The 15,456-nt window shown below is 40.9% G+C and overlaps 1 protein-coding gene and 1 long non-coding RNA gene across 5 annotated transcripts in view; one reads left to right on the top strand and one right to left on the bottom strand.

Annotated features, from left to right (window-relative positions):
• Positions 1-15,456, bottom strand: part of LOC132906715 (uncharacterized) — a 350,670-nt gene that overhangs the window by 125,848 nt on the left and 209,366 nt on the right. The window lies entirely within an intron of this gene.
• The window catches only part of LOC132906707 (zwei Ig domain protein zig-8-like), a 238,931-nt gene that overhangs the window by 25,057 nt on the left and 198,418 nt on the right, over positions 1-15,456 (top strand). The gene's annotated exons all lie outside the window — the stretch shown is intronic.

Consider the following 15,456-nt stretch of genomic DNA (forward strand, 5'->3'; position numbering starts at 1 on the left):
CTCGTTTACCCTCTTTTACCCGAAACCTTCGATACGTAAACACCCCGTTAATAAGGCAAAGGCGGGAAACGCTGAAAACTAGAGGAATGGACGAGAGGGATCGTGGCTGTGTCATGCCACGACGCCGTAATAGTCCCCGACATCAGGGAAAAACTTGGCCGGATCGACGTTAATAAAGAACAAGGCTAATCGAGAGTTTTTTATAAGTTTTACGAGCTCTCCTTCTTCGCGAACGAATTTACGGGCGGTGGTGGGTGTATTATCAAGGAAAACTAGAGCAGAATGATAAATACGTCGATCGAGAGGTGATTATCGGCTGGTATGCTAATAAGGCAAGTCGGAGCTGCCACGAACATCCACGGCTCGAGTTTGCATCCGATCGTCCAAGAACATCTACTGAATTGCTAACGGTACGACGATCGCGTCCACAGTCCAGACAACTTTCGTGACGAATCTCGTTTCGTCCCGTCCTCGCATAATTTCCCCATTGAACATCAGCAAATTTCCCGTGTCCCGCATTCTACCAAAACGCCCTGCACGTCGCGTGTAATTTCTTCCTCTGGTCTCTCGTCACACCCCTTGCCTTTTCCGCAGTCCGTTCCAGTGCAGCTCGGTGTCCTTCTGGTCGTTCTATCGCTTCCTCTCGTATTCCACTTGCAGTTCTTTCTCTTCGTCGGCTTCTCTTTCGTACCGCGTTTTCTCCATTGTCAAAAGATGATGCAATTAAAGGTTAGGCTTTGCGAATCACGAAGCAACCGACGATACGACAAGATTTAAAACGATATATCGAGTATACTACGATAGAACGATCGAAGCTTCGTTAAATTAGCATTTTGAGAATTTGAATTTAATCGCGTAAGTATTTCAACTTTTAGAAGCATCATTTTGCTCGTAAAAGTTGTAATTGATTAAGTTGTAACTTGATTCCCCGTCGCGATACGTTTTCACGACTCTAAGAAAATGTAACGATATTTCTGTAACGATAAACACGAAACGCGCTCTATATTCTTTATAGGCACGAATACGAAACGTACAGTCTTCCGATTTTCTTTAGTTCTCTTTGTAAATTCGTGTTTCTCCCATTTTACGCTTCTGTTATTGCATGCCAGCATCTTTCGGATATTCCTTCGCCTCTTCTCCTTACGTGTTATCCTTCGGAATCGATGTAACCTCCAGAGCTCTTCTCACGCTCGTTCCGCTGCTCTGTTCACAGTCTGGGATACAAATTGCCTGGTAGCGTGTCGCCCCGCGAGCAAAGTAGATAACGGCAATTAGAACATCATCCAGAGTGGTGCGCTCAGAGTGCACCCGATTAGTCTCTCCCCTTGACATTTCGCTGCATAGTAAACGACTAACACGCTGGGGTGTTGAAGTTTCCACGAATCACTATCGCCGCTCAGAAATGCTATAACGCCGGCGCACCATTAAATCGTCTGTCGATCGAATAGCAACCTTGGTGAAGGTTTTAAAACGAAAAAGCCATTTTTACGTATTTCATATATGTATTTATCTATTATTTAGATTTCAGCGGCTTTGTCTACCCCATTGTCCCATAAATTTTGTCTCAATCTAACCCTAACCTAAAGTGCTTCCTATGTTCGTGACGACATTAGATTGCCTTCTGACGGAATATTTGCAATCTGTGTGTACTAAAATTGATTAACAGGGACTGCAGAACTATATTTTACTTAGTCGCAAGTTTGTAATTTGTTCGTACTGATTTAAAAGTCGGACTGTACTTCAAGTTGCGAGTAATGTTATAGTTAGAATATCGTAGATCTCGTATTTTAACTGCTTATTGAACTGTTTTAGTTCTGTCAACGATATATTTGAAATTAGTAGAAAATTTTCATCGCAAAAACATTTTAAGGAACGAGGCCTGCAGCAGTGATTATCTGGAAAATAATAATATTTCCAGCCTTTAATTTCTGTATATCTTCTGCGAAGGGAGGGAGGCCTGTTAAATTTTCCATTACGGAGTATATCATAACTCGGAGCATATATCTACGTTGTACGAAGAAAAGCTTTCCTCGTCACCTTTGAAAGAGTTCGCTAAATGAAATTTTATTAACTCGGTGTGAACCATGCGGATAATATGATACGTGTCTTCTAATGAAATTTTAATGGGATACCGACGCTTAAACGTAATTGATTCTCAAACAAATAATTAACAATTGAATGGCAAACTAATCAAACGAAATACGTGGCCACTGTGATTACAGATAATATAATTCTCTGTGTGCCACTCGCTTCTCTCGCATAAATTCTACGCTTTCTTGCGTCTCGATAATTTATAAAAATCGATCGTCACGTGCGCCTGAAAGCAACTAAGGTTTTTATATCCTATGCAGTTTATCTAGTTTGTAGTAATGTGAAAACTTTATTATTTACGATGCGTCTACGATAAAAAATAATTTCAATTTCCTTCTTAGCAAGCTGACAAGTTTCCTTTCTGTTTGGATTTTGCTCGTAGCATGTCTAGTAATATTATCTAACCTGATTAAATTGCTTGAAATTCCCACGTGATAATATTCGCGTGTCTATTAATTAAGTATGCTTATGTAGCGAGAGAATAAGAGCAGCTGTTCAAATGTCAGCGTGTATGCTAAATAGACGCGTTAAGGCTAATCTTGTAATCATAATATCATCGCTATATCGAACATGGCATTATGTTTATACAAAAATATCTTTCTAGCAGCCCTTAAATATGTTATCCTACGAATAAATTACCGAGTGAATCCCGCGATACGTAAATACATATATGACGAGGTGAAAATCATGGTGGTATAGTTTAGGACTTTGAGAATTTCAATTGAACCACATGTTTCAACCGTTAAAAGCATCATCCTACTAATTACAATAAAACTACCATAATTAATTAAGTTTTACCTTTATCCTTCGCCGCGTGACGTTTTCATGATTTTAAAAGATATAACGAAATTTTTTAAATAATAAATACAAGACGCTGTGTCAGTAAATCGCACTGTGATTCTCCATATTTCGATGACAAAGTAGAGGATTAAAATATTATTATTTTCTAATTTTGTGTCTACTTCATGCTCTCCGTCCCCCGCTCTCTCTCTCTCTCCCTTCGCGTAATTTTCAACTCGCAGTAATTACAAGCTCTCGTTCATCGCGAACACTCTGTCGTTGACGTATTTTTATCTGCGAAGATGGCGAGCACTGGGATGGATCGTTCTTCACGGTCGTTTAATTGCAACTGCGTTTAGGTTCAGAGAATGATGGACAAGCGTGTAACCGTGAGGAACGCGAAGCTTTTTCCCTCGGGGAAAAGGGTCGTCCGGTCTCTCTCGCCGCTTAGTTTAATACCTTTCATTAAAGGAGAATTCGCTGAAAAGCGGATGATTTCGCCGCGCCGAAAAAGCAGGTTAACCGAAAGCGGAAAAGCGTGCGATTCCATTTGAGGAAAGAACTTTGCATCCGTGACGATTTTGCGGATGGAAGATGATTCGGTTTCATGTAACGCAATGTCCATGTTCGAATCTTCCTCTCATCCGACGCGATTGTTCGCTCGAAATGGGTACAATGCTTCCCCGACTGTGCTCTACTTTCCTTCATTTTCCAGAAATAACAAGTTTCAATTCCAAAAAATTGAATATCCTACGTATAGTTGCTCGTAAATGTGTTCAAACACTCGTAACGCGTGCGTTGTAGAAAACATTTTAAAATTTCATCAACACCGTGATCGAACCCGACTATCGTGACTTTGTTGCCAATAGGATATACATTTCGAAAGCAATCGAACTATTTTAACAAACGTTCAATTATATCGATAATTTTATAATTTTATCGAAGAATGTTAATTACAATGTCAGCTATGTTAATATCGGGATAGCTTGACGTACTAAGATCATGAAATTTCACGTTCTCACGTTCAAATTCCTCTGCCGCGACCGCTTTTAAGTTTCATCGATAATTTTCATTTGTCCAACACAGTTCCGATAAACATACGAGAAACTTTCTGTGCCAGATTTAGTTGGCCGGTGCACGATCTTTCGTTCGATACCGGTGACCTTCTCGATCGTTAAGTCGAAGACTGTTTCTCGAAAGTCAAACAACGAGCGCGTGTCTACCGATGAAATTCCTTCCGACGTTTGATTCGATCATGGAGAACTTTTTGTTCGCTGCACGTCCTGCTCTATTAACTGCCAACTGGCATGTGACCCTATACTTTCGAGACAGTTGGAAAAGCAACCGATATTCACAAGTATAGAGTATACGAACACACGTCTGCTAACTTTCGAATAGAAGTTGTCGAAATTTAGCGATAGACGTTGATAATAGATCGTCGAGCCTTAGGTTAGAAGTTGAATTTAAATTCGATCGAAAGGTATTTCTCCTATCAAATGACAGAGTAAATCTTTATGGTAGTGGATATTATCAGTGAATATTTCAATAAATAATCAAATTAATCGACTAACGAATGTAAATTAATAACGATTGTTCTTCGTCTTCTTTTAATCTGTTCTATCCTTTTGCTTGCCATCGATTATCGTATTTCTGCTACGTTATTTATCTTGAAATATTCATATTCGTAGTCAAAAAGTTAATTAATCCTGCGGAAATCGTGGTTACGTTGTCTGTCAGATGCATGCGAAATACAATTGTGATTTACTTCGAACGAATTCATATTTATAAATTTGTACGTTATATACAAAGATCACGACGGATAGAGATGCTACAAAAGTCACATTTTTTGTTTTTTCCAAATTTCATTACGGAGTTTCCCTGAAAAATGTTTACATAAAAAAGAAATTGATTTCTCAAACGCATTAAATATTTCACGCGTTGATCACGTCGTTAGTTTTTGCACGAAACTTCACGGATTTGTTATATACTATCGTTAAGCATATTTTTAGAGCGAATAGGTCGTTCCTCTGTGCGACTATGTTACGTTAAATTACGCTTTATTGGTTTATTAGTATCGAAATAATGTGAAAATTAAAAAATGAACAAAATTATCATAAAATACCTTCGTATTTTGTAAAACATTCTGACGAATGATTTTCGATTTACTAATTTGAAGGCACGCTATACGCGCTATAAATCCGCAGTTTGCTTCTCACGCACGAAATAATGAAAGCGCAGTCTCTGTTTAGTCGTGTCTTTTGTTAAATTTTCGATAGCACGCGTGCAGCGCGATGTTTCGCGTGGAATACATTAATCACGTATAACGTTACACGCGATGCATATTGCAAAAGCATAGTTGTTTGCTGTTCCTTTCTCGTACAGTGTCATGTACAAAATGAAAGCTAGGGGCATTAACGAAGCGTCTCTATATTGCATCGCCTTTTTATTCGTTTCATCGTACTTGGAAATACTTACAACGAAATATTGTTTTGCGCATTAAATCTGTCGACCGAATGGACGATACGCGTTTGATATTTCGCGAGAATAAAACCGTGAGTCACCGTTTCGCGGAAACGCGATGGCAAACGCGATGGCAAACGCATGAAATTCAAAAATCGAACGTTGAACCGCATGAAACGCGTGAATAGAATCTATTGTTTGCTGGGCATACACGGAAACGTTGCATGGCGCGTTATTCGCTGTAAAAATGAATTTTCATGCAGCCGCGGTGAATAAGGAAGTGCAAATGATCACAGCCAGACACGATACGCTCACACTCGACGATCTTATTTGATCGCGTTGGGTCGCTTACTGCTACAAGTTTCATAAAAATGCGCATCTTAGGTACGCATACTAATAGGCGCGCGAAAGCGTCCCAATATCTTAGAAACCTTTTATGTATGCTTTATAAAAAACATTTTGAAATTTCCTTAACCGCATTGTGTAAACATACGCAAGAACTAGCAAGATATTTATCAGAAGCATACATTTCGCGATGATCGCTAAAGTACTTGGATAGTCGGTTCGATTATTCCTTGTTAGACTAAACCACGACTTTGGCATTAGTTGTACGTATAAGACTATATATTATTTACGTTGTGCACTAATTCTTCGTCGACAATTTAATTTATCGATTAGTTTAATTTATGTTTGGAATAAATGTCTCGTAATTTCTATATAGCTTCGGATGACTTTCGATCTTTAATACTATAGTAGGTGACGATAGTCGTGTCGCATCGCAGTGCTAAGAAATGTAAGAAAATGCAAACGGTAACTGCCTGATCCTCGTCGCCTTCGTCGGCTATGGGTAAAGGCAGGCGTCAACGCTTTAGGACGCTATAAATTAAGCCCTTATCCGGCGCGTAATGTGTGGGCTAGGTATCCCGACGTCTTGCGATCGCGATTACGATTGCCTGGATGCTAGCAGGAGACAGCGAAGCCAGGTGAGGATGTCGAAAGCTGTGCCCTCTCTCTTGCTAGAGCACAGGCTAGCGGACTCTGACCTTGTTCGCTGCTGAGACGCTGAGGGTACTCGGGCGTTCATTGTACAATCGTCAGCACGGACCAACTTAAAAGCGAATTGGTCATTTTCCGATCTTGCAGAACGCGCTGTAAACGCTGTCTTCGTAAAATTTTCTATCTCCAAAGAAGAGGCGCGCTCTTTAAAGCTGAATCGAAACGCGAATCAAATTTCACCGTTGAACACCTTATTTCACAGTCTACGAAGCCAATTTCAGGGACGTCGATAATATTCTTGAATATCTTGCTGGAAACGAAGTTTCTCGTACGTATCTATCAAAGCTATCGAAGACACCGGCAGTAGCCAATGTATCGGGTTAAAAATTTCTGTACGTTTACGCGGTGATAACTCGGGGGTGGAGCGTCTATCGTAAGGCACACAGGTGCTTTTATCGTTAACTCGATCCACGTATCGCGGATCAGAAAAAAGAGGTACAAGTTAGATAGCGCGCGTATCGAAAAGACGGCGAGGAGTCAGCTGCCGTGCGAATTCATGGAACGCAGCTCGTTGCAGCCAGCGATGTGCAGTCCGGTTTGGGATCCTGGTGCCAACGTGGCTGTTCAGAGCGAGTAAATCGCTGAGAAAAGCAATACTCGAACCGCTGAATTGCGAACACGGTGAGAATGCTTCGATGACGGCAAATAACGATACGTAAAGGCGCGTGAAACCAAGAAGAATCGATACGTGTTTGCACGTAAACCGCAACGCGTGTCGAAACTTACAGATCAAACGCGTGACTTTTGACGACAGTGGGAATTTAGCAAAGTCTCGTGTATGTACGGATATTTTGTTATTCCGGCGATGCATCGGCGCTAAATTATTCGACAAAGAAAGAAAATTTGACGAACGATGGGAATTACGCAGGTCAGAATATAAAATCAATCGGTGGCAATTATAGGGATTGTTTGAATGTGATATTTGCAGCTATGTACCCGACAATTAAACGCTTCCGCAAAACGGAAGGAAATATTTTAGGATTGGTATCGCGACAACAAACAAATTGAAGTTTTCTACTGGACATCTTGATTTTCGTATCTTCAGTACATTGTAAAATATATTGGGGTAATTTACTTTATTACAATGGTAACAAAAAATTCTACGCACGCTTATTTTTCAAAGAAGCGGTTTTCGAATTGGTTCTACGTTTTAGTTGCATAGTCTGGACAGTCTCCTTGTGTAACTGCATAAAATATCTATTAATGTAGAGAACTCGTACGCGAGTAAAAGCACGGAATGCCGAAGGAGTTTACACGAACGAATGACGAGCGCGTATATCTATCCCTATTAGGAAAGAGGAATACGCGTGCAAGTAAGCGGGTAGAATCGGTTCGACTATCGGAAGCATCGAAGTGCTCTCGAGAATCGAAGTGAATCTCGAGCGAGCGAAAATAGTTGGAAGCTCGGTAAACGTTGCCTCGACTCGAGTGTGCCAAGACTCCATTTCGAGCGTGGCTGTCCGATGAATGTTTGATGCACGCTCTGGCTTGCTTGCGGATTCACGCGATGTCTTGCTACGAGAGAACGACAAGCTTGCCGCTTGCTAGGCGTCACCAACTCGAGCTTGCGGGCTTTCATCCGGTTTCACCGAGTTCCCTCGCATTTTTGCCTCCTTTTCGAATACCTCTCGTTGTTTCGCGGCGCTGGAGTTAAAAATTCACTTCTCTTTCCGCCTTCGCATTCGTGTGCCGTCGCGTTGCTCATCACCTTTTACGCTGCAACCACGATCGGCTACGTAGCTGTAAATGACCGTAATGATCGCAGCGAGAACATGGAATTCGTCGATATACGTATATCCCGTTCGCAAGTATCAAGATATTTATGACGAAAAACGAGATAAACCGTTAGACGATTCTTACGTTTCTTTGCACCCTTGGACTGTAAACAGCTCATACGTTTAACATCGTAACATCTGTGAACGAGGGTGTACGAGTACGATACGTGTACGTGTAAGCTTCGATGTGACGAGAAAAATGCTCCTGTACCACCTTTTCCTCGTAAAATATTTTACGAAGCGAACCAAGTCGATTTTCTTGCGAAACGAAGCATATATTTTTTGTTAGATATAATGCGTTGATCGGTTGTAAATCGTGAATCGTCTCACGCTGATAAATAAAGTCTTCTTTTCACGGTTCAACGTGGCACGATACACGCCTCGCTCGATACTGTCTGTCGCCTTCATAAATAGATTCTACATCAGCCGGAAAGATTTTCCCTTAAAGAGAATCTTCGTGGAAACTTCATTGTGAAATATTATTTCCAACTTCCATCGGCATCGATCTATGTTAGACATTTATCTTTTTTTTTAGGTTCTTATCTCTTACACTTACGAGACGGTTGGACGATGAGGTACGATTCGATCGCTTCTAGAAACTCTTCTAACTCTAACAAATATCTTGCGACAATTACATCTGAAAGTATAACCAAGCGTAGTTTTGATTTCGAATTTTATATTAAAGATAACGAAAAGAAACACAGAGGGATCGTTCTTTATGAAAGACTCGGAAAGAAAGTTCTACAAAGAAGAAAGAAATTTTTAAATTGAAAGGAAAGTATTGCTAATTATTTCATATTAACACCGATGTATATATAACGAACGCATTCACCTCCGAAACTACCGAATTCCCCTCGATCCCGTGGCTTAACGCGGTTAACACTTAAGCGAAAGAATTAGTCAGCCGATTCGAATCAATTTGCCTGCACGATTCTCGTCTTACGATTCACTGGAAATTCGAGAATCTCGCTAGATCCATCCCGTCTAGTTCGATCGCAGTTCCTTCCAAATTAATCACCAATGCCGTACTAATTGTATTGCTAATTGAAGAAGAAACTACTCCTAAGACTCGAATACCCATAGACATGTAAATAAGCAGGATCTTTTCGCCACTTTGAGATACGTTTTTTAATACGATCTAAGCCCTGGGCCAAGTCCCTGGTTTCTTCGTCGATGTAAATTCATCGCGTTTCCAATGTTTTTACGAGATTCGTGGCCGAGATGAGTGGACGGATTCCTTTGCATTAAACCTATCATCGTTGCTACCTCTTCTCCTTTCGTTTGGTATAAATCAGCCGGACGCGATTCTCGCTGCGATCTCTAGGGAGACCTTCTCATTCCCCCATTCTCTTTCTGCCTTTGCCACGGCATTTTCATTCGAATTAAAGCCGGTCGGGTACCGGATCGCGATAACAGATGAAATACGCCAATGCGACCATAGCCGACCGACTATCTTTTTCCCTCCCTCTTTTCCTTCATGCGCGGCTCGAAATAAAAATTCCGCTGGAAAGTAGAGCGCGAAAGAGCCCAGACGTTATCGGCGTGTCCCTGTCGCGTTACGGGATACCCGGTTTATCTATGAATTTTAAAAAACTACACCGACGCTGTTTAGCCTGGCCTACCGCTTCGAAAATTCCGATTAGACCTTAAACGTTAACCGACTTCCCTCTGATTCGCGTTGAAAGAACGCGGATCGCTACACTTTGAATTTATTCGAATGCCGCAATTTCTATACATAATAGAAAAGGAAATGGGAAGTCGATATACGACGTGTACCTATACGATGTTTTAAATTGAGAAAATACGTTTATGCTTGTTGACGATTTATAAATGTTTTTATCGTATGTTACTTAGGGGCAAAGTTGTAACGATAAGTACAGTGGCTATAATAAAACGCGTATGCATACGATTGCAATTGTTACGAAGGCGAAAAGAAACAGAACGAAGAAATGAAACTGTCGTAGATACGTACTGTTTGTCGATAACTTGATCGTTCAAAGGCATTTCTGTTGGTTGAATCGACGTAAATTTCACGGACACCCGCGTTATACTCACCGTCTCGTTAGGCGCGTGTACGCGCGCCGAGTGGTCGCGAAATAAAGAAAGCGATCGTAGTTGCGTATACGTTAACGAACACACAGAGGCTTTTGTGGCGGTTTAATTTACAGGGGACACGCGCTACGCAAACGAGGCGGTGTGCTTAATTTGATACCGTTTCGTTCCATTCCGTTCGACGATGGCAAGCGTCCAGACAATAAAATTAAACAGTCTTTGAACCACAGCAGTGCGGTGCCACGTTGAAACACCGACATTACGGTAAATACCTTGCGCTACCATTTTAAATATAAAACGCCAAACGGTCAGGCTGAACGCGATATTACGTCGCTCGTTTATCAGAAACGGCTAATACAGACGTGCTATAACCAAAGAAAACTCTGTTAACTTTGAAATTACTTTCTTGAATTCCAACCTCTAAGCTATGTACTTGTTTATCGTGCATCGAATATCGGCTTGTTGCGCAATTTTCGCGAGAGGTGCAACCACGTTGCAGCGTTCGATCTTCGGTTGTTTGCGTTGTCATTAGCATTTGGGATCAACGTCTTCGTTTCCGAGCACGAAGTTGGCGCGGAAACGTGACGTGGACGCCATTCCCTTGCCACCGCGATCGGCTAGTTAAAACGATCGGGATCGAATATCGCTATAGTAATTCTAAGAACGCTAAATGCGTAATCGAGTGATATTATAGTTACATATAGCTTTCAAAGCGAGGTCGATTATTACGAGGCGATTTTGCAATTTTTAGCAAACCGAAAGGGATTATTTGAATTAAAGCGCGATGTGCTTGCGAAAGTTTCTCCGTTGGAAATAAAATTAACTTATTCTTGCGTGGAATTTCATTTCTCAACGCTCGTGGATGAAATTAATTTTTGTAGCGTGTCAATATCGATACTTGGTATATGTAAAGTACGATAATGGAGGTGCTCGGAGCCAAAATTGGTTCGTACGATAAAATTTGTAGATTCTATTTTAAGCATCCTAAAAAGTACATAAAATATAAAATGTACTCCTTATAATGGATAAAAGGATGTAAGTTGAGTATAAATGCAGTTGCGCGTTAGTCAAGATATATGATCAGGTTTTAGTGGAAGCTTAAAGCACCGTTTTATGGAGATTTACTAAGACGGACAGGAAAAATATTGCAATTTTTCTAATTTTATCATGTACTTTTTCTTAAAACAACGGGAAACACTTTCCCGTTAAAGCAGAATCTATTTAAAGCTTTGTAAGAAGGATGAAAGCGTTCCTTCTATCCGACTATTCGAAACTCTGCAATTAGCTTTTCTCCTCGAGACGGTTATTTTGACGAAGGAAATATTTCGAGATGACTTTCTAAGTAGCGGAATTAATAGACAGATATTTAGTAACGTAGTTCTGTTTTTAAGAAAGCCTTGAAATTAATTTCGCTAATTCTATTCCGTAACGAAATATTCCGCTGTAGGAAGGAAACGATAAGATTTCTATCGCCAAAGGTATACGTATACGTATGTATATATTAAAATTTTTCGTAAATTAATCTGTCCATGCGAACATAATACATTCGCTGAACGAGTTCTCTTCGAGTTCTCATTCAGAGCTTTTACTCGTTCCTTCTTTACCCTTGCGTTAAAACTCTCGCGTTAAACTTCCCATTCGCCCTTAAAACCTCTAAAGCCAAACATACACGAATAAGTGCACTTACGACCGCCACTTTACCTTTGAAATATAAGTACACGCATTTCTAGGATCCCTGCATTCCAAACATAATATTCATACTGCACACTCGAAAAGCTTCCACCGTCGTGAGATATCTTTGGCTACTCGCACAGGTCGTACATAAACAGTGAGTGTTTCAACTAAGAAATGTTCTCCGACCGATGATAAATAATATCGGATCGCGTGGAAATTTCGTAGCGAAATTCATGCCTGTTATCGAGAAATTGTAGAATTATATAGTCAAGCATCTGGCGAGATAACGTGTCACGTTTCGATCTTTCATCTTGTAACGTGGAAATGTTAATAATTCTAGGGAACAGCGGTGGTCTGCAAAATTCTCGATTCTGTTGGCAAGTATTAAAACTTTCCGTACTGGGGATTCGACGAGGTTTGTGCACGCATCGCGCCAGGTGGAATATGCGGTTCACGAATACGTGCCCCGCGAACTCATTGTAGGATTGCACCCGGCGAGAATGGAAATGGGAAGGTGGGCGTGGTTCGAGGGCATTGATACCTATTCGAGCACTGGCATCCGTCCAGTTCTAATAAGACTTAATATTTTTGTTTAACGAGCCTCTCTTTATGGCGATATCGTTCTAGTTTCGCTAATTGGATAGCCAAGGTCCGCCTTCAATCCCAAACTTTTCGATCCGTCCACGACAATTAACTCGTTCGTGTCTACGAATGAAACTGGCAAGTCGACAACCACGCGTTTTCCGATAATTCACCAACGATACGTGAATCTTGCGCGCGAAATTTGGTAAGTAGCAGACGGACAAGAAATTCTTACCAACTGGAGAGACTTTCACGATTTTTGCGTTTTAATATTTTTAATTTTTTAACGTTTTATATTGCATAGAGATTCGTATTGGATATCTTAGAATTTTATGGTATTTCGTGAGTCTGGCATTGGTATATTAGGGGAAATAAAAGAAACGATCTCCTTGCGAGCGAAATTGTTAAGTAGAATGTCCAAAATTTTACGTAAAAAAAATGTTAAATTGGGAAGGTACTACCACAACACGCTAGGAATCTTGATGTCACGAAAGATCGGACTTGCTGGATCTAAACGCTGCATCAAGGACTCTATTCTAGCGAATCAGTGAACGAACGTCAAAGCAATCGAGTTAGCGAAGCGTGTCTCGTTCGAGTATTCTTCTCCGAGGATTGACTTAATTCTGGAAGTGTAGGAAGCATCGACGAACGCATTACGCGAAAGATTATCAAGGATCGGGCCGCTAAAAGCCGTCTCTTTCGCGACAACCGTGCAGCGGCTAGCAAAGAGCCTACGCGGGACAAGGTAAAATGTCCCGTTCATGCATTATTTATCCGAGCGGCGCTTAGCGTCGAATCCACTCAACTGCCACGACGAACATCCCTCGAAGACGCGAATCGATTTCCCAAAAAGAGAGAGAGATAGAGTGAGGGAGAAAGGTACACGGTAGCCTCTTTGAAACCACGCCATAAGAAACAGGCGGACGGAGAATTCGCGTTTGAAGAATCGTGGCCCTCCTTTCGGCACGACGCGACGTCGCCCGATCTTACGTCCATTTCCATGACAATGAAATACCGAAACGTTCCCGCTGCTGGAATCTCGATGAAATATCTCTGGCGGTATTCGCTAGTCACCGATCGAATGAAAATGTCCGGCAAGCGGGTTATCCGGCGTTTGATGCGACATAGCGGGAAATATAAGGAACTCTCGTTCATAGGTATTAGAATATTTTGATTTTTTATGTAAGACGCGATAATTCGTTCGAGGAAAGGATCGATCGATCAAAATTTTCCATTTATACAGGGTGGCCCATAAAACATGTTTCCGCTTAAAATTTGTGTAACTTTCTTTCGAAAAAAATGTTCGCAACGAAGCAACGAGCAAAAAAGGTAAGTATGCCGTGAGCTTCGCAGGATGCAACGATTCTTGGATTTTCAGTGCCTGAAAATTTGACGTTTTATTTATTAACATAGCTGTTAAGACGAGAACGAACCTGGTCTCTCGTTAGAACAGAGATGAAATAATCGAGCGTTGATTCCGAAAGGAACATATAATTATTTGTACTGGGTTTTGAAGAGATTTGTGAGATATCGGCGTAGAGGAATCGGTAGGAGAACTTTTGTTGTATCTGTTTGGAGTTGATGGACGAACGGCGTGAGAACGAGGCGAACGAAGCTGGAACGAACGCAGGTGAACGATAGAGAGATCGTTGATCCTGGAGACAGAGCTCGGTTGGATTCGCGCCAAATGGTTTATCGGTGAACTTTTTATTTTCCGTATCAAGCGATATATCTACCGTTCGAGTCAACTCGATCTCGTTTCACCAGATTGGCGGTTTAATTATGGATTAACCAATTCAGGACCAACGTTGCAGCATTTCACGTGTAATTTCTGTTTTTTTAGTCGATTTATTTTATTCTATTCTATCGAATTCATATTACGGTTGTAAATGGTATTCCAATATTTCAGTATTTCCTCGATATTCTCTTTCGTTACTATGCATTCATCTAGATTCTACAACTTTATGGTGTTTGAAGAAATTGAATTATTACTTTATAGCGACGTAATAAATCGTTTCCTTTCAAATTACACCTGTATAACGTATTTTTTTTATATTTCACTACCTACGTGCCAGCGATAACGCATTTTCTTTACGATATTGTGACAGATAACACAGCCCGCCGCTATTTAGCCTTGCCGTAATTTGTAATTGGACCGTGGGGTTGGTAAGGGTGCTCGAGCGAATGTTTGGAAATTCGATAGCAAGCAATGGGACATCGCATTGCCAAAGAACGGAAACTTTATCTAAAGGATCTAGCCACGGAGCGGGAAAGGCATCGATGCCTCTTTGGTAAGAGAACTGCGACTACGAGGGACCGCTCGGCACATATCCCAGAACCTCTATATATTACGCGAAACGACAACTTACTATGTTCACGTTTGTTTAATAACGTTGCGCGTATGTAAATTTACGCGTTAGTACACTGCATGCTCTTTAACGAATTATTGGATAATTAATTGCCGTAATACATTTTCAGATTCGTTTCAGATTTGATCAATCGTATTACAGCGCAAATCGAAAAGTTTTCTATGTCAAGTCCATAGTATTGCACTGTAAGCGCAATAACGATGATTTTATCGTTGTCAAACGTCTTATAAGTGCATCTAACAGGTACGCGTATCAAATGAACGTTACCTACCTACTGTGCTCGCGCTGAATCCATTGCCTGTGTTATTATTTGACCGATGAAGCGAAGCGAAAGCATCTAGTTGGTTAAGCTGAAAACAAAGAACGTGTAAACCGATTGTTTCAGCAAGGGAGAATCTAATGGATTCGAGACGCGCGTACAAAGTTGCCACTACCGCGAGTTTCGAGCATTCCTATAAATTTGTATTACTTTTAAAACTTAGCTAACGAGTCTGTAATTTCAAACGTTAATACGTTATGTTACATACTATCTATGCAACCAGGTGATTATAGAACGAAAACGTACAAATTACCGTATCTCGATAGTCATCGTGAAACAGATCGCGTGACGCGACGTC

The sequence above is a fragment of the Bombus pascuorum genome, chromosome 5 (assembly GCF_905332965.1).
Source record: "Bombus pascuorum chromosome 5, iyBomPasc1.1, whole genome shotgun sequence".
NCBI classification, from domain to species: domain Eukaryota; kingdom Metazoa; phylum Arthropoda; class Insecta; order Hymenoptera; family Apidae; genus Bombus; species Bombus pascuorum.